At 42.1% G+C, this 22,265-nt stretch overlaps 1 protein-coding gene and 1 non-coding gene across 2 annotated transcripts in view; both read left to right on the top strand.

Annotated features, from left to right (window-relative positions):
- Arhgap31 (Rho GTPase activating protein 31) overlaps positions 1-22,265 on the top strand; it is a 108,955-nt gene that overhangs the window by 16,136 nt on the left and 70,554 nt on the right. The window lies entirely within an intron of this gene.
- LOC113188265 (U6 spliceosomal RNA) lies at positions 5,140-5,246 on the top strand. The gene has a single exon (XR_003301520.1). It is a non-coding gene; the product is annotated as a U6 spliceosomal RNA (small nuclear RNA).

Here is a 22,265-nt window from a genome sequence, read left to right on the forward strand (position 1 = left end):
AGCCTAGACTCCCCACCCTCTGCCTTCAGCTCCCAGACACTCCTATACATTTAATGCCAGTATAACCCCTCCATTGGTCCCTTAGCCCTATTCCCAGTGTTTCCACTCAAATGTGGACCTTCATTACCTCTCACCTCTAACGACTGTTTCCTAGGTTGTTTCCTCCCTTGATAGAAAGAAAATCTGTTCCTTGAAGACTGAGGTCATTCTCTGTTTTTACTGCACTAAGTGTCTACAGGGCTGGTTCCAGAAGGAACCAGCTTCATAGGTCGCCCTATGCCTCCACTCAGGGCCACCCACCTTTCTTTCCTTGGCTTCTGTTCTCCTATTGCTTTCTCCCCTTTGGTTGCTGATCTCCTGTCTCTCTGAGAAGGACTCAGTGGTTTCCATAGGGCCACTTAAATGATCCAAGGTAATCCATCTCAAAATCTTTAACTGATCACATCTGCAAAATCCTCTTACCATATAAGGCAGCATCCACAGATTCCAGGAATAAGGATGTAAACCTCTTTGGGGGAGGAGAGCATTACTCAACCTACCACAATTTTTTTCTCCTGTAGCACGAGACTGGCTTCATGATATCATTAACTTGAGCAAAGGGAATGGTATGGTGATTGTAGGAGTGCAGCATGAGATGGACATCAGAGGCCACCAACATCTACTAAGACACTGGATCCACTGGGACTCAGGGATGAATAGGCATTTTCTGACCTTGTGGGGGAATCACAATTCCATGCAAGAGATGAATACATCCTCAACCAATTTTCACACCAACCACAATAGGAAGTAGATGACATCAGTTCTGATTCAGAGGAGTTGAATCTTATGAGTAGAAGGCAAGTGGTCTCTTCCTGAAGAGAAGATACTCCAGACAGAGGGAACAGCACACACAAAGGTGTAGAGGTATAAAACAGTATGGCAGGATCGCCATTCTCAGAAGAGAACAGGGTGAAGGGGCCTACCAGCCTGGACTATGTTTATGGGAATATGTGGCTGTTGAATGACCCTTTAAAATCTTTCAGGGAAACCAGGCACAGGATGGCATGCCTATTATCCCAGTGACTGGGAAGGCTGAGGCAGGAGGATTGCGAGTTCAAAGCCAGCATTAACAACTTAGCTAGGCCCTAAACAACTTATGGAGAGCCTGCTATCTCAACAACAACAAACAAACAAACAAACAAAATCTTTCAGGGAAAAGAGGGGTGAAGACAAATGTGTCCATTGAAATTCCAGATTGATAAAGGAAGCGAAATCTCAAAACAGCTACATTTAAAAATATCGTGTCCTTTTTTTTTTCTTTTTTTTTATTATTTCTGTCGAGAAAAAAAAAAAAAAACTGAAACTGCGCCAAGGAATACATTTCTTCAGGTGGAGGGAGATTGACATGCCCAGAGCAACTATAAACCAGAGCTTCAAAGTATGTCTCATTTATTTATAATCTTAGGAAATTTCATCTCATTCTGTTTTGTGGATGACAACCAGGAGGATGTTTAACATTTCCAATCCAGGGTTTATTTGAGGTGAAAAACTGTCATGTTCCTTTCCACCTGCTTCCTGGTCCTGCTTCTAGTGCATCTGATCTCTTTCTTCCAGCTTTCTCTTTATCTTTGTCGTTCCTCCAATTTGAGAAGCCCCAGAGCAGATAGCCCCAGTTCTACTCCAAGGTTGCATTTGAACTTGGCCTTCTATCCTCCTATTCCACCAGGATGAGTGTCCCCACCCTGGAGCAGTGTCATTTCCCACCCTCCAGGGTCCCTGTCTCTTGGGAGACCTCAGGGTTCTTTGGAGGTAGGCCTTCCAGTCCAGCGCCTTCCCTGTCTCCACCAGATTCCAGAGTGCCAAGAACTAAAAATAATTCAGCCCTTACTTCTCTAGCCAAACGGCCCTTAAACTGGTTTTTTTTTTTTTTGGGGGGGGGTTCCCCCATATGACTGAAAAACAGTCCAGAAGGGAGCAAGCCAAGGTATGAGGAAAACCACAGCCTAACAGGCTGCTCTTAGGCTTGTGTCCATTCTGGACAATGGTCATCTCCATTACCCCCCTTACCAGAGTAGCTCCTTTGGATATAGTTTTAAGTGTCCGCCAGAGGCTTGATCTCCAGGGAGGTCACACTGGGAGGTGATGGGTCCCTTAAGAGGTGGGGTCTAACAGCAAATCCTTACATCAGCTGGGATTTACCTGGGTGCTCTGGCTTCCTGGTTCTCTATGTGATTTGGTCTCTTGCTCCCAGTCTAGCTTCTTCCTCTATGCTGTAAGGTCCCCACCAGACCTGAGCCTGTGTCTACCCCATGCCCTTGAACCTCCAAAAGTGTACAGCTCACTTTTTTCTTTACAAGGTTGGCCTGCCTCAGCGCCATCAGTGACACAAAACTAATGCAGCTCTCCTGGCCACTCTTTGTGGCTACTGAGAGGAATGTCAAGAGTCAAGAAAAAAATAATAAAATATGCACTGTAATGAGGAGTAAATACCTGCTGCAGGTGCAAGCCATCCTTTTTCTCTTGTAAAAGTACAAAAGTAACTGTAAAATAAATACCAAATAATATGGAGATTTGTGAAGTCCTGTCCACGTTATTATAGCTCCACAGGTCAATTATCTGTCAGGGATGATTCATCTAGACTAGTTCTGTCCAACAAAACTTTCAGTGGTAGAAATGTGCTCTGTAGGTGTCGTCCAAGGTAGCAGTCACTAGCCACATGTGACTCTTGAGCCCTTGATGTGGCAGTGCCACTGAGAAACTGAACTTTTCATTTTAATTAAGTTGAATATACAGAGTCACATTTGGCTATTGGCTATTGCATTGGATAGCATAGATCTGCCTCTGTTCATATACTAAAAAATACACAGTGGATAAATAAAGTCATATCACACGTTTGCAACACTTTCTTCAAATAACAATAGATCCCCAAGAACTAGCAGTTTTTGTAATTATAACTGTAACTTATTCCTTTTAACTGCATGCCTGAATGATTTTTTAAGTATTATTTTTCTCTCTTAAATCAACTATCACATTCCTGTGGTTGAAAATATAAGAGATGCTAAAAAGTATAGTTTAAAAATCTCCTTCACCTCCCTGACACCAGCCTTTCTGGTCCTCTCCCCAGAAGAAATTACTGCTAATTTTCCTGGAAATCTTTCCAAAGAGACTTTGGATATATGCAAGAAAATAGACATACTTCCCTTATTGTCTAAATATTGATATAAATTGTCTTTTTATTGACTATGTTGTATGAGCCATGCATCATTCATTGGTAATTTCTATTATCTATAACTTGCTGAATATTAATAGAGCTTCCCCTTACCTATGATGAGAGTAGAATTTGCTAGCTCACATATTTCTAATTATAGTTTAAATTTATGTTCCAGTATTTTTAAAAAATATTTTTAGTTGTAGATGGAGACGATATCTTTTTTTTTTTTTTAATGTGGTGCTGAGAATTGAACCCAATACCTCACACATGCTAGGCAAACATTCTACCACTGAGCTACAACCCCAGTTCCTGTGTTCCAGTATTGATGAGATGTTTTCTGGTCAATTATTATTCTGTCAGTGGAGGTATTGGTCCTGGGTTAAGGTGGAGGCTGAGAGCAGTGTACAGTTAGAAGTTGTTTGGCCCACATGCTGGCATATCCATGGCATCTTGATCACAGTGGTTATCCAGACCAACCTGGCACAGACCACAGGGATCCAGGCAGAGTGGAAAAGCAAGTGAATGGAAATGGCCTAAACTAGAGAAGTATACAAAGCTGAACATCTCTGTCTTTGCAAAAACAACAGCTAGAATCTACCTTAAAGTAGAATCAGAAAACAGTTGTATTGGTAGATTCTTACAGTGAGCAAAAGGAGAATGTCTTCATAAGAACTTGTCATCAGTGTCACTCATTAAACCTTTCAATGACTTCTCAGCATGCATAAGACAAATGTACTCCATTCATACCAATAAAAAATAGTTATATTGGTAGATTCTTACAGTGAATGTGAAGGGTATACAGCTTCACACTCAGATACCTCCCCTTCCTGCAAGCTATTTTCCCTCATCCCTCTGAGGAAGGGTGAAGTGCCCTTTCTGTGTGCTCTGTTTTGCTCTGCACTTGTCCAGCCCTGCTCTTATCACACTGACTGGATACAACACCCATCCCTCCATTCCATCCCTACCTTATCCTAGACTGCAGGTAATCCAGGTCAGCTCCATGAGCTCAGGAACTGTGTAACAGTGTCTAGAAAAATGGTTATAAATATCTGTTGAATGAAAGACTGAGTCCAGGGAAGGGTCATATTGTCTCAGGTCTGTGATGACACAGAGTGGAAGAGTGCATTCTATGTGGATATTTTGCACACGTGTTCATCTGTCACGTATTTATGTGCATCACTGTGGAAACTGGAGGTGCAGGAAAAACCCACTGATTTGAGGCTTCATTCTGCAAATAATTGTCATGTGGTCCTAGGCAAATCAACACTGATTTTGAATCTTGTTTTCTTCATCTAAAAATGAGGATCAAGAATTGGATAAGATAATGTGTGCAAGAGGCTTTAAAACAAAAAGCAAATTAAAGGCCCCAAAGGCTGTCAAGTATGCTATGAATTTGATGCCTCCATATAGATATCACCCCCTGCCATATTGGCAGGAAGTCAGGAGAGCTGCTCTCCCTAACGCAACTCCTGTATACAACCTTGTTCACCCTCCCCCCAGCCCTGCCAGCTTCAGCCATCTGCTATCAGCAAAGTTTCTTCTGGGCTTCAAGTGCATCATCCAGGTGCATAGCTGGGGCTCCCCACGGGGCCCCTTTCACACAGGGCCAGGATTATCCAGTGCCAAGGCAAACACAGAGATAAGTGAACTAGAAGCTGATATGACATCTTAGAGATGAAAGAATATTAGAAAATCTCTATCCAAACTTCTTATTTAAACCATGGTGAACCTGAGGCCCTGGAGGGTAAAGTCATTTGCCTGAAAAGATGCAGCTGGCTGGTGGTGTTTTCTGGCTGCCTGTTCATGTTGGCCAGAAAAAATAGGTAAGTGTCTCAGAACCATGTAGCATCAGGGATCCCTGAGAGGGAAGGAGGGAAGAGGATTTGTAAGACTATCTCACAGCTTGAGAAGAATATCCTTTTTATACAGCTAGTTACACGCATGACATGGTGGTCACTGTTACGGCTCATATACTAAAATTGGAACAATACAGAAAAGATTAGCACGGCCCCTGTGCAAGGATAATATGCAAATTAGTGAAGCTTTTCATATTTTAAAATAAATAAATACATATATTTATGGCATAGAAAGATATCCAAGAACACATTAAGTAAAAAGAGTCCACAGAACTGCCTGTACAGTATAATTCCACTTTAACTACATATAAAAGGAGGCCTGGAAGGGTTGATTCATAAGCATTACCAATAGCTTTCTCTGAATAAATGCTTCTTTCTTTCTTCTGCATACACTGATATGTTTCTGTGTTGTTTGAAATTCTTTTTGTAATAAGGAACATGTATAATGGTTATACTTTGAGGAAACAAAGATTTTTCATTTTATCAAAGCATGCATAGTCTCTCAATTAGTCCAACTCTCTTTACTCTGATTTTGTTCTCATCAAACAAATTTTATCATCTGCAGCTTGCTCTCTCCAATGAGGCCTCCATCTATAAAAAGCCCAGACCTGATTTTGAACTCCTATTTTTAAAAAAAACTATTAAATTGCCATCTGACTCCACAAAATCATCCTCTTTAAATTTAGCTGGAGAAAACAGCTTCCCCCTCAGTGAATGTAGCAAATTTGTGTTCCAATTATGCCAAGGAGAAGACAAAACCATGGCTTTTGATGACCCCACAAAGAGCCCACTTCCCTCCTGCTCACTCCCCTGAGGTCCTTCTTAAGCATCAGCCTGATCCTCAGTGCTTACAGCCTTGGTAAAGAAGCCTTAGAAACCTTTGGCAGTGCATCCTCAGATCTCTGACATGGAAAGAAAAAGAGCTTTGGTTTGAGATTGTGCAAAAGCATAGCCAGCTGTCTGCTCTGGCCAATGGCCAGCTGCCGACATTGGTAAGACTTGCACTATACCAGCAGAGAGTGTGAAACGAATTTCATTTGGTTTGAAAAGTGAGGTCCAAGTTAATAGGATAGGGAACCTGCCAAAATATTGGGGTAGGAGAGAAAGACGTGTACCTGACCCTTATCATGTACTTTACCAGACCATCTCATTTGTTCTTCAGTATCCTGTGAAGTAGATGAAGCTGGTAATTATTAGATCTGCAATATAATGAGGTCACTGATGTTCCCCAAGGACAGAGAACTGGTAACACTAAATCTGTGACCTTTATTTACCATCGCATAGGATGGAAGGTCTGTGTACACATCATGCATATTTAAAGCTCTGGACAGGAATCAGAAAACTTATGTTAGTCATAAGTGACCTTGAGAGAGTCTTTTCATATTTCTCAGCTTTCATTTCCTTATCTTTGAAATGGGAGAGTGATATCTATCCAGCTCGTCTCAGGGGGTGGGGCTCTGAAAAGATAATGAGCACAAAAATACTGGGCTTTGAAAATGGTGCTTAGTTAAAGGAACATCAAGTATGATCAGTTTTTTAGTGCCGCACAGAGGGAAGCTTTTGAGAATAATTTTCTCTGTTTAAAAATGTTATCTTTTGTCAGAATAAACTGAACATGGCCCACAGCAATCCAATAAGCCCCAGCAATTTGGTTAGGAAGCCAAATCTATTTTCAAAGCCCCTGTCCTACTTAAGGTAAACTCAGCTCTGAAGATAAGTAATCGGGTTTCTAGGAAGGAGAGGAATCCCTGCTGGCTGTCTCTTCTCTCTGAAATCCCTGAGTTGGAGTGGACTTGATTTAGGAGCTCTTGGCAAAATGGTTGCTAAGGGGCCCAGACTTTAATACTAAAAAATTGGTTTTGCCTGATTATTTTAAGGCATATTTAAGTACCAATAACCTTAAATCTGTGCTATGCTATTCCCATAGCTAGGGTCTTAGAGAGGCCTTGGAGCCTAGGGTTCTATCCCCTGCTTCTGGAGAGCTCTGCTTCTTCAGTGCTGTTGGTTTTAATGCTTTGGATGACATTAATCTGAACAAAGAATTTTATGCTCAAAAAGATAAGTTTGAAAACCTGTGCTGCTTAAGTCTTCAAATCAGCAAAACTTTTTTGTCTGAGGGTTACACCTGCCTAACCATGCACCTCCCATTCCCTCATGCCTTTGCTCTGCCTGGCCTCACCAATACCTCCTTTCTCAGATTGGCCACTGTGGGCTTACCAGAACCCTTCCTCTGGGCAGTGCATGTGGTTTGTTTTGGGTAAGACATTTTGTAAAAACCCTGCAGCATATACACACACGTTATCTGGCAAAAACTGGTCAGCCCTGATCTGTAATGTGTTGTTGTATGCTTTACATGATACATAAAGTTTTTGTTATCAATAGAAACAGTAAAGAAATAAGGCAGAACTATAAAGCTGACATGAATGCCACTGCTGTAGATTTCTATGAATAGTTAGCCCTCCTGCCATCATGGATAAAAACGTTTCTTAGGTGAACACTAGCAACATCTGCTACTACAGATGTATCCTAATTAACCCGGGAGGAAAGGAAAGAAGAAAAGAAAGAAAGGAGGTTAGGAAGGAAGAATGGGGATCGGAAGCTGATACAGAGGAATATAATATAACGTTATGATTTTGGAAGCGGTCAGCTAGGTGGAAGTCCTGCCCTTTGTAATGACGTTTGGTGTGACATGGAGTAAGATTCTTCTCTAAGCCTCAGTTTCTTTATCTGTAACATGAGGATAAAAATGTTAGCTTGATAGACCTCATTGGGATATTGAGAGGACCAGTTGAAAGTGGGCAGGGGAAAGGGGCTTGCAGATTTCAGTTGGGAGGGCCTTACTGTTCCTAGCTGAAGGCTCTGTTGTCATTTCCTTCACTGTTTTCTGAACAGATGGTCTGAAGGATTAGGGTCTTTCCCTCTTTCAGTTTAATTTTGGAGCTTTGAACCTAAACCCAGCTGTTTCTACGGTTTCAAATGCAAGGTCTCAAAGGTTTTTCACTAAGTGAAAATTCAGTCATAATACATTGTCCCCCTTAGAACTCTTGAATGTGTGGTAAGAATAACTTCAAGATGACATTGTTGACAGAAGAGTTATACTCTGATCTCTCCTGGAAACATCACACAATAACTTGAGTTTTGTCTTCTGTATAACTTTTTACTCCACAAATGCAGGAGTAAGAAGTGCTTTGTCCTCATTTTAGGAAACTAAGGAGATATTTTACTTTCTTATCAAGTAATTTAGCCCAGTTTCATGGAAAAAAGGATTGACAGTTCTCCTCTTGACTGGTATAGAAATTTACAAATGATAGACCAAAGTTAGTCTTTCTCTTTATAGCTAGGAATTTTTTTTTAACCTTTGCATACTTCTATTAGAATACTGTAAAAGTTTCTCTTATATTTAGTTTAGAGTTAGACATTCAAATCTGTAAAAATTCAAAAACTAAGTTCTGCTAGTGAGGAATGCAGTAATAATTTAAATATTTCTGGGAAATTTTTGAGAAGTGGTAAAAACAAGCTAAACTACATTCCAGCATTAGATGGACATCCATCTCTTAGTCCAACGACCTGTGCATTTTTTTTTCATGTACAGGTCAGATTGCTCCCAAAAAATGCCTTTTCAAAATAAGCACCGCTGCTGGTCTAATCTATCTTGGGACTCATTGTTAAGAATTCTTCCCTTCTGCTGCCTTCTTTGGGGCAATACCAAACAAACATTAACAACTGTGGAGCAGATGTTCTGAAGAGAGAGGATTCCAAAGCTGGGCTCAAACATATTCCCAATCAGAACGAGACGCCAGCCACAGAGATTAATCTTCTGGTATGGGTGTTATGAGATAAAAGCCCCTTCTGGATTTCATCACATATTTTTAAAAAGTAGTCTTTAAAGAGCTGGTTGTGGTGTCTTTTCTTTCTTTCAGGACAAGGTCAGACAATTCTATTTTGTGAGACCAAGTGTCATAGAAATGCTTATGTTGGTGTTATAATTTTAGTCAAAGTAAATAGCTGTGCTTTTTGTTCTGCTATTATAATTTTTAAATAAGATGATTTGTCTGCTACCTTCTTTGATTTGATTGTGGAAATAAGGTATTAAGGAATCACATTGTAGCACAAGACATCTTAAGAAGATAACCTTTCTCTGTATCCCATGAATTGTGGAATATCAAGTAAGACAGTTCTCATCCTCCATCTTGGCTCCAACACAAAGTCATACCTCACCTAAATATTGTGCTCCTTTATCTTCATTTAACCAATAAGTATTAGGAAAAAGCCTAACATTTTCCTAGTGCTGACACATCCTGTCTCCTGGCTGTAGTAGCCTTTTCTTTCAAAAGCTTGAAAAGAACCCTGGGTGGGCGAGGTGCAGTAGTGCACGCCTGTAACCCCAGCAGTTTATGAGGCTGAGGCAGGAGGATGGCAAGTTCAAAGCCAGCCTCAGCAATTAGTGAGGCCCTAAGCAACTTAGTGAGACCCTGACTCAAAATAAAATATAAAAAGGGCTGGAGATGTGGCTCAGTGGTTAAATGAACCTGGGTTCAATCCACAATGTCATAAGAAAAATTGTTAATTAAAAAAAAAAAAAACCCTGTGTAGGTGGCCCTGCCCCCTCTAATCTCTTCCAGTGACTGGAAAAGAGGTTTTGAGGTTGAGGAGAATGGAGGGAGACGGAGACGGTGTTAGAGATCTAGAGTGTTGATAGAAGAAGGCCATGAATCCAGGAAGGTCCAAAGTCTCCCATTTCATCCCCTATGAAAGGGTACAATTTTCAATAAGTGGGAGAGGGAAAGTGATAAAAAGCCCACATATGGTGAGATCAGCAAAAAAGGTGAGTCAGCAAGGCATCTCCCTTGGCAGGGGAAAAAAAAAGGAGGGAAATTGGAACTATAGAGATGTCCATAAGCCCAGACAGGACTTTCTGTAGATGGCTTGGTGAATTTTATATCCACCATCCAGAAAATCCTAGATTTCATTCCCAGAACAAGATCTTTGTCTTCTAACACAACACAGGTCCTCAACAGAATTCACACTCCATCCATTTCTCAAAGTACAGTTGTAGTGTTAGGTTACTCACAGAATACTGCAGTGTTCTCCACTCTACTGGACCCTCATACAAGACTGGGAAATTCTCAAGTGGGGAAAACCTTGCTAATTAGTATATGCTCTCTACGGCTCATAAGGATCTTCAGGGGCACACAGCATGCTTCTGCAAAGGAAGAACAGGCCCAAGATATGGGGGCCACATGATTGTCAGGCCTCTTCCAACCCCCAGTAAACATAATCATCATTCTTGATTGGGTTGGGATAAAAATCTTAGTATCAGCCAGATGCAGTGGGGCACACCTGTGATCCCAGCAGCTCAGGAGGCTGAGACAGGAGGATCACCAGTTCAAAGCCAACCTCAGCAACTTAGTGAGGCTCTAAGCAACTCAGCAAGACCCTGTCTCTAGATAAATTATTTAAAAGGGCTGGGGATGTAGCTCAGTGGTAAAGCACCCCTGGGTTCAATCTCTGGTAACCGCCCACTCCCCACCCCCCAAAAAAAATCTTAGTATCAACAATGTCAGGCCAAATGTGAGCATGTTCAATTCATTTTCCACACTTACCTTTAAGATTAATAATCTGATAATTACAATATACTTATTGTGAAGATTTTTTTAGGCCTATAAATCCTAGCAACTTAGGAGACTGAGGCAAGAGGATCATAAGTCTGAAGCCAGCCTGGGCAATTTAAGGAGAACATGTCTCAAAATAAAATGAAAAGGACTAAAGATGTGTCGTAGTGGCATAATGCTTGCTTAGCATGTACAAGGACCCAGGTTCTAACACCAGTACCACAAAAAAAAAAAAAAAAAGAAAAAGAAAAAACCTTTTTTTCATGATGCTGTTACCTTACCCTTTACACCCTTATCTCCTTAAGTTCATGTTTCTTAATGTGTTCTTTGCCATTAAAAGTTCCATTCCAATCTTCTTCATGTCTACCCATGATTCAGTGTGTCCTTGCCAATCAGGAATCAGCTTCCATTTCATCATTTCCTTTTTTGTGTATTCTAGAGTGCAGATATCTTTTCCTCTTCTGGCCTACTCCTGGCTTGCCCTTCCCTTTCATTAATATCTTGTGAACATAAAATTTTACCCATCCCTTTAACTTCCATGTACCCTTTTTTATTATAAAAAATTGTCCAGTTAATGGAAAAATTGCTTAGTTACATTTTCTTCTTTTATGCAGGCCTGGTGACTTCCAGCAGTTATTTATTTTTATGTACAATTTTTAAATCGGTGTTTTAATATTTTAATTAATAATACATGCTTATCCTTAGTGTAGAAAAACTAGAATATATATGTCATTGAGAGGAAAAACATTTGGGTGTAATTCTATCACTCAAAGATGTAATGTTTTGGTAAATTTTCTTCCAGGGTTTTTTGTTTTGTTTTTTTCTTTTCTATGTGTATTTTCTACACAGTGTATTTAATATAATATATAATTTTGCATCTCACTTATTTCCCATTACAACCTAAGTCTATATTTGTTATCAAATCTTATAACAAATATTAATATAAATCTTATTAAAACATTAAGGCCCTGAAATGTTTTATCTTATAAATATACCAGTTTATTGACCCCTCTGATATGAGACATTTATATTTACAATTTCTCTAATATCACAAGGAAGATCATAGTGAATATTTTGAGGCATATGACTCTTTTATTATAATAATTCTTTGGAGTAGCTTCCGGGAAGTAAAATTACTGGATAAAAAGGTGTATTATTAGTCAGGACTCTATTGATTGGGGTGAAGCAACTCAAACTAACTTGAAAAGAAAAGGGGTTGATGATTATTAATTAATATAATGAGGCTGACAAAGCAAAGATGGGAGTCGGGTTTAGGGAGCTGGGACCAGAGACTGGAACTTTGACTTTTCTTTGTCTCTACAAATAGCATTTATCATGGAGACAAATGAAACTAGAGATAATGCAAAATAGAGACAGTGCCTAATCTACAGAGACAACTGCTGTACCGTGTTCTTCATCTTTATCTCCTCTTTAAGAGCCAAGATTTTGCTTATGAACTTGCCTGGCCTGATAGGAGCTTTCGCCCCATTCCTCCTCGTGGCCCTTCCCTCGGAGGGCCAAGCTGTGGGTGTGTGTGAGCTGTCCATGGGAACCCCCAGCAGGCCCCCACCCGCGGCCCGTCTTTGTTCCCACTCCTGCAGTTCTGCCCAGCGACCTCCCACCCCAGCCTCCCAGGCGGGTGTTGAGAGGCCAACGTTGAGGACAAAGGAATCTCTGATGGAGAAAGAGCTGGCTGGGAAGGGGAGGTGGGCGGGGGTTCTTTGGCCAACGGCTCTTTTCACTCCATTCCCTTCCAAAGCCCTCTTTGCTCAGAGGCCGTCCTGAGCCAGCTCCTCCGGTCGTTTGCTTGTTGACCTGGCTTCAAGTCAGGCCCTGCGAGGTTCCGAGTCAGGGGTGAGGGAGGAGAAGGGGGCTTGCGCCCAGCGATGCCCGAACCTCCTCCAGGTCCCGTTCCCAGACCCGCGCTGCGCTCCCGTGGCCTGTCTCCCGGGTGGGGACAACAAGTGCCCTTCCTTAACCTGCCCTGGGGTCTAGTTGAGCGCTCGCCCCGTCAGTCCCCAAAGGCGGCCACGTTAAGCTTGGACAACGTCAATGCCACGTTCCAAAGAAAAAGGACCCGGACTTCTGCCCCGCGCATCGCGACTTCCTCTCGTGCCACTCCGCCCACCGGTTTCTGATCCCCTTCTCGGCGTTGGGGACAGACACGCTGCGGTGGTGGGAAAGCCCTCGCGCCCCCGCGTGTCGCGGCCGCTTCCCGGCACTCCCTCTGGGACGTGTGAGTCACTGGGCGCCTGTGGAGAGGTGCTCGAGCCTGGCGGAGCCGGCATCGCTGCACAGCGCAGGGGTCCGGGGAGTGGGGAAGCCCTGGGGCCGCTAGAGGCCCTGCCTGTCGCCCACATCAAGGACACAGGAGCGCGCGTGCGCTCTCAAGCCCAGGATCTGGGTACAGGCCTGATCCAGTCTTAGCAAGAAGGAAGAAGGTGCAGCAAAAGTGATAGTTCTTAAATTTTATTTTATTTTGCTTTCGTTTCTGTTTACCCCATCCAGGAGGATGGTAAACCTGTCTAGTAACAGTAAAGAAAGAAAGGGGTGGTGGTGGTGGTGGGGATACTTCATGACCTCGGGATATTGTTTTCATTGCTCCACAGGACAGAGCTGTGAGCTGAGAGAGGGAGGCCAAAGGAAACGCCCGAGGTGGGGGGCCCTGGGAGCTGGGGCTGGGGGCTAGGTCCTGGAGCTCACCAGCTGAGTAGCCTTGGGCAGCGCCTCTGAGCTTCAGGTTCTCAAGGCAAAATGAACAGCATCTTTAAAAACAAATGTTTGCGTCACTTTTGTGGCTCACGTCCTTTAAAAAGTAGGCAGGGATTCCTTTCATTGTCAAAGTCTTTACCTACAGTAAGATTTCTGTCTCCCCTCCTTGCATCTAAGTTGTATTTCTAGTTTATGCTCAAGCTGTGGACACTGTTTCCACATTTCCTCTCCTTCTCTTTCCCTTTCCCTCCTGTGAAATGGGAGGAGGGTCCCTTCAGAGACAGAGGATACAGTCAGCCTGAAAGAGAAAAGTTAGCTGGAGGACTCCACCACTGAGATTTCTTTCTTCAGTTATGATAGGTGGGGCTCCCGCCATCCTGCTTACTGACAAGGAATGAAATTTCCTTAAAGTCTGGTAGCCTAGCCTTCAGTTATCTGTATCTGTTTGCAGTCCTAGGCAAAATTACTACTGTAGCTCTCTCTGTCCTCTCTTCTTTCTTTCCACCTTTTAGAATAGACTCTTATTTTTGGCCCCACCAAATTTCCAGGATCCCAAACATTGTCAGCTTACTTTAAACCCTCCCAGTCCTCCAGCATAGTGGCTCACAAATGCACACCCATAGGAAAGGTAGGGCCATGTAATATATTTATCTGGTTATATTATCACAATTTTAAGGTTATAATTGTCCTTTCCTGGAAAGGACACTCCTTCATGCTGAGACCGTGTTCTTCATAGATTTATTTATTTATTTTGAACTGTCCATTCTCTCATGAAATGAAGGTAGTTGTCATTGCTATTGGTTGGTGTCCTTTCTCAGAAAAATTAAATGAGCCATTCTATGTGGATCCCCCAAAGCTTTTAAACCTGATCTGTGGAATCCAAAAGATGAGTACAGATGCTCCACTCAACATCTGGTTCTTGTTGCCCCTCCCAAGGACATTTGTATCTATTTCTTAAAAAATAAATAAAAACCTGCCAGAAGAGAGCCTCAAAGAAATTTTAAGGATAGATGAAGGGAAAAAATGATTGGGCAGAGGAAACATACTTTATTTTCTCAATTTCTTGGTCTAGATTAAGGCAACAGAATTGTATCTATTCTTAGTTTCTGGTACTTAACATTGAGCGTGACTTTATTTATTTTGTGTTACTGGGGTTTGAACCAGGGGTGCTTTACCACTCAGCTACTTCTCCAATCTTTTTTTATTTTGAGATAGGCCCTCACTAAGTTGCTGAGGATGGGTTGGAACTTTCAGTTCTCCTACCTCAACATCCCAAGTCACTGGGATTACAGGTGGGTATCACCAAGCCCAGTTTGAGCGTGACTTTTAATGGACTATTCTTTTTAGTAGAATTAAGAACTTATTTTGAATAAGCCAGTGTTATTCAGTCTTTTTAGTGTGCAGATCAACAGAATGGCTAAATGAGAATGCTATACTTTTCCTTAAAAGATGAAAATTAGACCATGTGGGTAGGTGATAATTACTACTCCTCACTTTGGTAATAGCATAGTGTGGACTTTCATCTTAAATGAGGCCTCATTGGTTAGTGTAAAATTAAAATATCCTCAAGTCACAGAATCACTACCATCTAGTAATGGAGGGTGCAGCAAGTTGTGACTTTTTTGAGTCACATGTCAGCACAGATGCTACACAAGCTCTAGTCCTTCCTTTTGGTTGCTAAGACAAAATTTTGCTTGGATTTGGAAAATAAGAGAAATTAAAATTTTTAAGTTTGAAATGAGTATCTTAGGACGACTGGACAGGAATCCATCCCAGCCTTCAGGCCCATGAATACTCTACTATTTTAAGAATGCTTTCACATGTGATCTCTGTTCATCTTCTCAAGACCCTGTGACTCCACGAGGCAGACTGGAAAGATACTGTTGTTGCCCCTTTACAGAGAAGGTATTTAAAGCTTGCCCAAGGCCTTTCCAGGGGCCATATGCTGAGTTGGGAGTCTGCTCTGAGCTCACCTCCTCCCTCTGTCCCTGCTACCATCCTTCATTCTGTGAAGGCCTTGATAAGGCTGAGCCCAGAGCCTTGAGCCAGGAGAGGAGGGTGGAGTGGAAGGGAGACCAGCTTCTCCTGGTGCCATAGACCTAAGAATCCACCTCAAGGGGAAAAAAAGACTTGGCTTAAAGACAGGCTGTTGGACAGCTATGGCAGGTAGGGCAGGGAGAAGGATTTGAAGGAAATGAGAGAGGAGCTACTAGTAATTTTCAAACTGTTCTATCGTGTTAGAATCACCTGGGAAATTTTGAAAAAGTCTTGATGCCATCTCATACTCGCATGGATTAAATTGGAATCTCAAAAGTGGAACAAGGTAAAGGAATTTTGAAAAGATCCCCTGGTTTTATGATAAATGACCACATTTAAAAAAAAAAACAGTTTCTCAGCTCTCAGTGTTCACGTCGAATCACCTGTGGATCTTGTTGAAATTCAGGTTCTATCTAGTGTTGTCGGTTGGGAGGAAGTCTAACTTGTTGAATCAGAAAAAGAAAATACTGGTTGCTGGGTGGTCAGGAAAAGATTCAAGAAAGAGGACAAGTCTGAGTGGGCTTCAAGGTCATATAAAAAAATTTGCCCCCAATATGAGGAATTAATCCAGAGAGTTCTGCCACTAAGCTACATCCACAGCTCTTTTTATTTTATTTTGAGACATGTCTTGTTAAGTTGTCCAGGCTGTGATATTCCTGCCTCAGCTTCCCAAGTAACTAGGATTACAGTCATGCACCACCAGTCCTGCCTGAGGTTGTATAAAATCCAATGCAGAAATGTGGGAAGAGCATTCTAGCCTGGGTGGTGGCACAGTCAGAGCCCAGGACGTCGGGGCATGCCAGGAGTGTTTCAGAGGACAATGGCTGTTCCAGTATAACTAAAGGGGAGAAGCTTTTCAGTGATCTGATCTGCCCAATTTAGCACTTGGCAGTTAACTGCCTATTGTTTGGGGTACAGATGTGTTCTTTCCTCTGCAAGATCCTAATGTTCAGAGGCCAGTGTTTTAGTGCATCTGACATGATGCTAAGCACTCAGCAGGGATTCAGAACACAGCTGAGGCTTTGCATTTGCATCTGCTGTCCCCTCTGCCTGTTATGTTCTGGCACTTTAGAGCCCCTGTCACCTTCTTAGTGAAGCTCCCACTATTTAATATTTAAAGGGACTTCACCTCCCTATTTAAATAGCAACACCCTCTTTCACTTCCCCTGCCTCTTCCACACACTCATTCCTGCTATAATCTTCTCTTGAGAGCTCGTCACCATCTCATATTTTTATCTTGTATATATTTCTCTTTATTATTATTTTCTTTTGAAGAAGGGTTTTCCTAAATTGCCCAGGTGATTTGGGAACTTGTGATCCTCCTGCCTTAGCCTCCCAAATTGCTGGAATTATAGTTGTATAGGTGTTTACCACTGCACATGAACTGCTTCCCCGCCCCGACCCGCCCTGTATTGGGTTTTGATTAAACCAGGAGCTGCTCTACCACTGAGCCACATTCCCCATCTTTTTTTATTATTATTATTTTTTAATTTGAGACAGGATCTTGCTAAATTGCCCAGGCTGGCCTCAACTTTGTGATCCTGCCTCAGCTTCCCCAGTAGCTGGGATTATAGGAATGTACCATCCCCTTATCTGTATGGTTTACACATGCATATGTATATGTATTTTTTAAATCTTGTTACTGCCTGTCTCCTCCATTAAAAGGCACCCCACATAATAAGAGAGGATTTGCTTATACTGTTCATTGCTATTTTCCCAGTGCCTAGAACAATTTCAGACACTCCACAAACATTTGTTGAATGAAAAAGTGAACTCAATTGAATGCATATACAGCTGGTGTTGCCAGCACAAGGGAATCCACCATTTAGAGGCAGGAGAAAAACAAAAACAAAAACAAAAAATCCATCTTGCTACTGTCCTATTGGAGAAGTGGAAAATATAACAGGATTTGGTCATTAGGTAGAAAAAATTTGAACTAAATTTGTAAATTACTCTCGCCATGGACCAGAGATTTGATTTTCAATGCCCTCATGTTAGAAATCCAAGAAAAACATGAGCAATCAAAGAGATCATGTATCTAAAATTGCTGCCTTCATCAATGGCACACACTTATAATCCTGGCTACTTGGGAGGCTGAGGCAGGAGAGTTGCAGGTTTGAGGCCAGCTTTGGCAATTTAGCAAGACCCTGTCTCAAAATAAAGACCTTGTCTCAAAATAAAAAATAACAAGGGCTGGGGATGTAGCTGAGTGGTAAAGTGCCCCTGGGATTAATTCCTAGTACTACAAATAAAATAAATAAAAAATAAGATAAATTACTTCCAAAAGATCATAAAACCATTGATGATTAGCTTAAGTATTGTTAAATATAATTATGAATGGAGTGAAAGGAAAGAGTAAAGTTCATGGTGTATAGCAGATTAGGTGCAAATGAAATCATAAGAAGGAGAAAACAAATTCTGAGAGGATATTTATGATGGTAAATTAACTAGTGGATTGTGGAATTTGGTGCTGGAAGTCATAATGCCTGACTCTCCTCTGTCACACAAACACCCAGTCCTGCCTCTGCTCCAGGGATGGGAAGCTCATTACCTCACAAAACAGAATATTCTATCTGAGAACAGTCTCATGTATTGGAGAGCTCTTCTTTCTATTGAGCAGTGAACAATATCATTAGTACTAGATCTAGGGTTATTTATTACCCACCACCCATTTCAAATTTTGAAGATATACCTTTTCCTTCCTGCCTGCCCATCCTAATCCAAGCTCATAGCCCAAAACTCCGACTCTTCTTAGAGCCAAATAACCCCCGTTCCTGAGTTTTTCTGCAAAGGAAAATTTTCTGCATATTTTTTCTGCATTGGTTTAGAGTCTACTCACCTTCAAAGTTAGATCCCCTGATCACTTCAGACTCCTATGACATGCCAGGTTCCCTGTGCCCCTCTTTAACTGTATCCCTAAGAATGAGCATAATGCTCATTATGAACCAAGAAGTGTGGGATGGTATTCGCCTTCCTCTTTCTAGATGCCTTACTTCTGTTAATGCAGCCTAAGATACATCAATGTCTTTGTCAGCCACATTACATTTGAGGCATACAATGCTTCCTGAGCTTTAGGGCATGAGTTGTACCCTCAGAGATGAAAAAGTGATACTTAAAACTCAATGCACATTATATAGCAATGAAAATATAAAATATTAATAAGATATTTTAAATTTGAATGCATGTTCTTATCTATACTAATTATCATAAAGATACAAGTTTTGGGAAAAGACAGTGCTAGGTGAGAACATTATTTCTGCTCCTTTCTAGTTAAGCAGCCATGTTTTCTGAAGCTTTGATTTCATTCATTGAAGGGGATAATAATACCCATTTTCCAGGATTGTTAGAGAAAAGAAATGAAATCATATAAGTAGGTATCTAGGATATTTGTAGATAATTTAAATTATAAGTCCCAGAAAAATCATCATTATTATGATTCTAGAACTACCTATCAATTAAATCATCCATGTTTGGACATCATATAGGCACCTCATATACTCTGGAAGGGACTTAAAAAACGCTACAGCAGCCGAGTGTGGTGGTGCATGCCTATAATCCTAGCGACTAGGGTGGCTGAGGCAGGAGGGTCACAAGTTCACAGCCAGCCTCAGGAACTTAGTGAGACCCTGAGATCTTGTCTCACAATAAAAAAAATGTGATTCAGTGATTAAGCACCCGTAGGTTCAGTTCCCAGTACAAAAACACACACACACAAAATTTAAAAACCCTACAGCAAGACAGTCTGTCTGAGAATATAAGCAAGTCCAGCATGCCCAGTCTGCAGAGGCTCCCCTAAGCTCTGGGGTCCTTGCTACCTTTGTGCCTTTCAGATCATGGAGACAGATGGTTGCCAAGTTTGTCTTTCTTCACTGTTTAGCCACATATCACCACAGCCTGCATCAACTCACTGGGGGTTACCTGATGTGCCATTGCATGACCAGAACCACATGCATGAGGTGCACAGGCACCTCCTAGACCTCCTGTATAGGGGGCCCTTGCAGCCTAAAAAGGGGACATTCTGAAGTCACTGAAGCAAAACTAGAAAATTAAGAATATTTTTCGCAATGGGCCTGTCCTTTCTTTTTAGGTCTGCAGAAGTTCTGGTCTCTTTGCAGTTCTTTCCTCTCCTTGTCCAGGCCCAGAACCCAGCAGCTATCTGCACCCTCCTTCCCCAGGGTCTCTGGGGACAAAGGCTTCTCACAGTGTTTTCCCACCCCCATCCAACTGTATCCAAGGCTACCATGGGGAACTTGGGAACAGGACTTGGCCTTCAGACAGAGGATGCCCTGCGTGCCCGCTTACAGAGCTGGCGCTCATTCCCCTGTGCCCATGAAAGGACAGACTGTTCTGTGACTGAACCATGAGCATATTGAGTGGTGCGTCCATAGTGTCCTCACCGGGGCACTATCCAAGCCTCATTGTGTGAGTCCTCGGTGGTGCTGAGGAAGCGGGTAAATGAAGACCCTGTCTGGGTAAACAGATGAAGACACTGAGGGAGTCAAAGAGGAGAAGAGAAGGAGGCTGTGTCTATACAGAGTAGCTTTTCCGCTGTCATTCAGGACTCAGTGAGCCAGTCGCTTCATAAAACCAGGGGTGTGGTCGATATTTCCATGCAGCCGTCTGATTGTTAGAACTGATCTCATCTCTTCTGTCAGTACTGTGCTGAGGGCCTTCAGGAAACGAGCAAGCCACATTAGAAGGGAGGAGGTATACACTGGGAAAATGTTGGAGGTGGGATTTGCAGATTTACCCTTATACCTCTCCAAATCTTCAGTGGATCAAGACATGGACTCCAGACTACCCAGAGCAGCAGAGTCCTGGAGGGTAGTATGGCTAGTTCTAATCTTTGCCAAAAGGGCGATGCTCTCAGCCTGCTCCCTTACTAGGAATGACTATGCCTCTTACTTTCCATGCCAGTGGATGATAATCCCATGACCCCGTGTGAGCACCCAGTGGTCTGTGTTGCAGTGGCCAGAAAATAGGGCAGGATGTGCCTGCCTTTGCTGGCATGAGACCCAGGACTCCCCACCCCTGCCCCTATGGCTTTTTAGGGTGGTTTTATGGTTGTTGACAGTGTGGATGTTTTCTTTTCATCATCAAATATGATCTTAAGTCACAGAATTCAGAAAATTGGATTCTAGGCCTAATTTAATGATGATCCTTGAGCAAATCACCCCTCTTGGAATCCCAGCTTACTCGTGGACACAATGGGGAAGGTGGAGATGGTCTTCAGGTGTCTGATAGCGAGAGGATCCCGTGGTTCTGAAGGGAGGATTCTTGATTTTCTCTCTTTTGTCTTTTACCCACAACACTTAGAAGTCATTACTGAATGGACTCTGAAATGCTTTAAATAGGTTTTTGTGTACAAATATAATGCCCAGAAACATCTCTGTGCTCTGTGTGTGCAATATATTTATAAAATATGTGCCTTTGAAAGCATTAAAAATAGTTTCAACTGTCAAACTCTGGCCTGACCAGGGCACTTTAAAACTGCCCTCCTCCTCAATGGCTCCTTCAGATCCACCACGCTGCACATTCCTCAGGACGTGGCACGGCTGCTGGTGGGAGTGAGGTTGTTTATAATCTTTCAGATTAAAATGTCATTGGGTGCCCCTCTGAAACTGCTGACATGTTTTAAATGTCCTCTTCTGATGGTCTGCCCAGGGTCAAACAAGTCGAAGGATGTTTGGCTAGGACCATGGGGTCTGCGAATCTGTCTTTAGCCCAAGGGGCACCAGGATGAATAATTGGACATTGTTTCTGCCCTGAATCAGTAGCGCTCTATGCTTGAGATGAGATCTCTAATGTAATCCACACGGTTGTGTTTGCGGGGGGGGGGGGGGGGGGGGGGGGGGGAAGAGGATCAAAATCCGTCCTTCAGTCAGTTTCCTTCTGTGTGAGTGTAGGGTACTGCAGTTTTACGCAAATACGATCTGAACTGTAGAACAATTTTAGAGAAAGGAATAAAATGGAAGGGGTTAGGTGAGATGATATTAACATTTTTTAGAGTTTAAATTTTAAAGTACCTTAAATTTTGGACAAAACTATTAAATGGAACCCTGATTCCATATTGGATTTTAAGGGAGAGTCAGAGAAGGTATATATTCACTGACCTGGGAACTTATAAATATTCATTAATTCTATACATAAACATTCTGAATAAAATGACATTAGGAAAACAACTTTAACTATGTACCCATGGCATATGCCTGTAATCTCAGCAACTCTGAGGGCTGAGGCAGGTGAATTGGCAAGTTCAAAACAACCTAGTGAGACCCTGTCTCAAAACTTTAAAAATGAGCTGGGGATGTAGCCCAGTGGTAGAGCACCTGGGTTCAATCCCCAGGAAAAACAAACAAACAAACAAAAACTCCTTTAATGCTCTAAATTAGCTATGTCTTCTGATTTTTTTATGTCTTCAGGAATAATCACCTTGAATAACCATTGTGAAAAACTTGAGATTTATAAACTATGATTCAATAAGGACAAAACAATTTTAACAGGATTATGAAAAACAGGGCTCTATTAAGGTTTAATTGATTCAGAAGGAACCTTATAAGGCAGCTAATCCTATCCAGTGCAGGAATCCTAGATCTGGGGACTCCACCGCCTTCTGCACCATTGACTGGGACTATATGCTCATCACCTCGTGAGACAGCTTGTTCTTCAGGGGGAAGAGCTGTATTTGATTGAGAGTGCTTTTGATTATTGAGCTAAACAGTACCCCTGTCATTGCTGTCTTTGGAGTCACTGAGAATACATCTTCACCTGCTTCTGCTTGAAACCCTTCAGTATTTGAAAATAATTATCTCTTTGCCTTTAGCTTTTCTCTTTTCCAGATTTAATTCCCCCGCCCTT

Source organism: Urocitellus parryii, chromosome 2, assembly GCF_045843805.1.
Source record: "Urocitellus parryii isolate mUroPar1 chromosome 2, mUroPar1.hap1, whole genome shotgun sequence".
Lineage (NCBI taxonomy): Eukaryota > Metazoa > Chordata > Mammalia > Rodentia > Sciuridae > Urocitellus > Urocitellus parryii.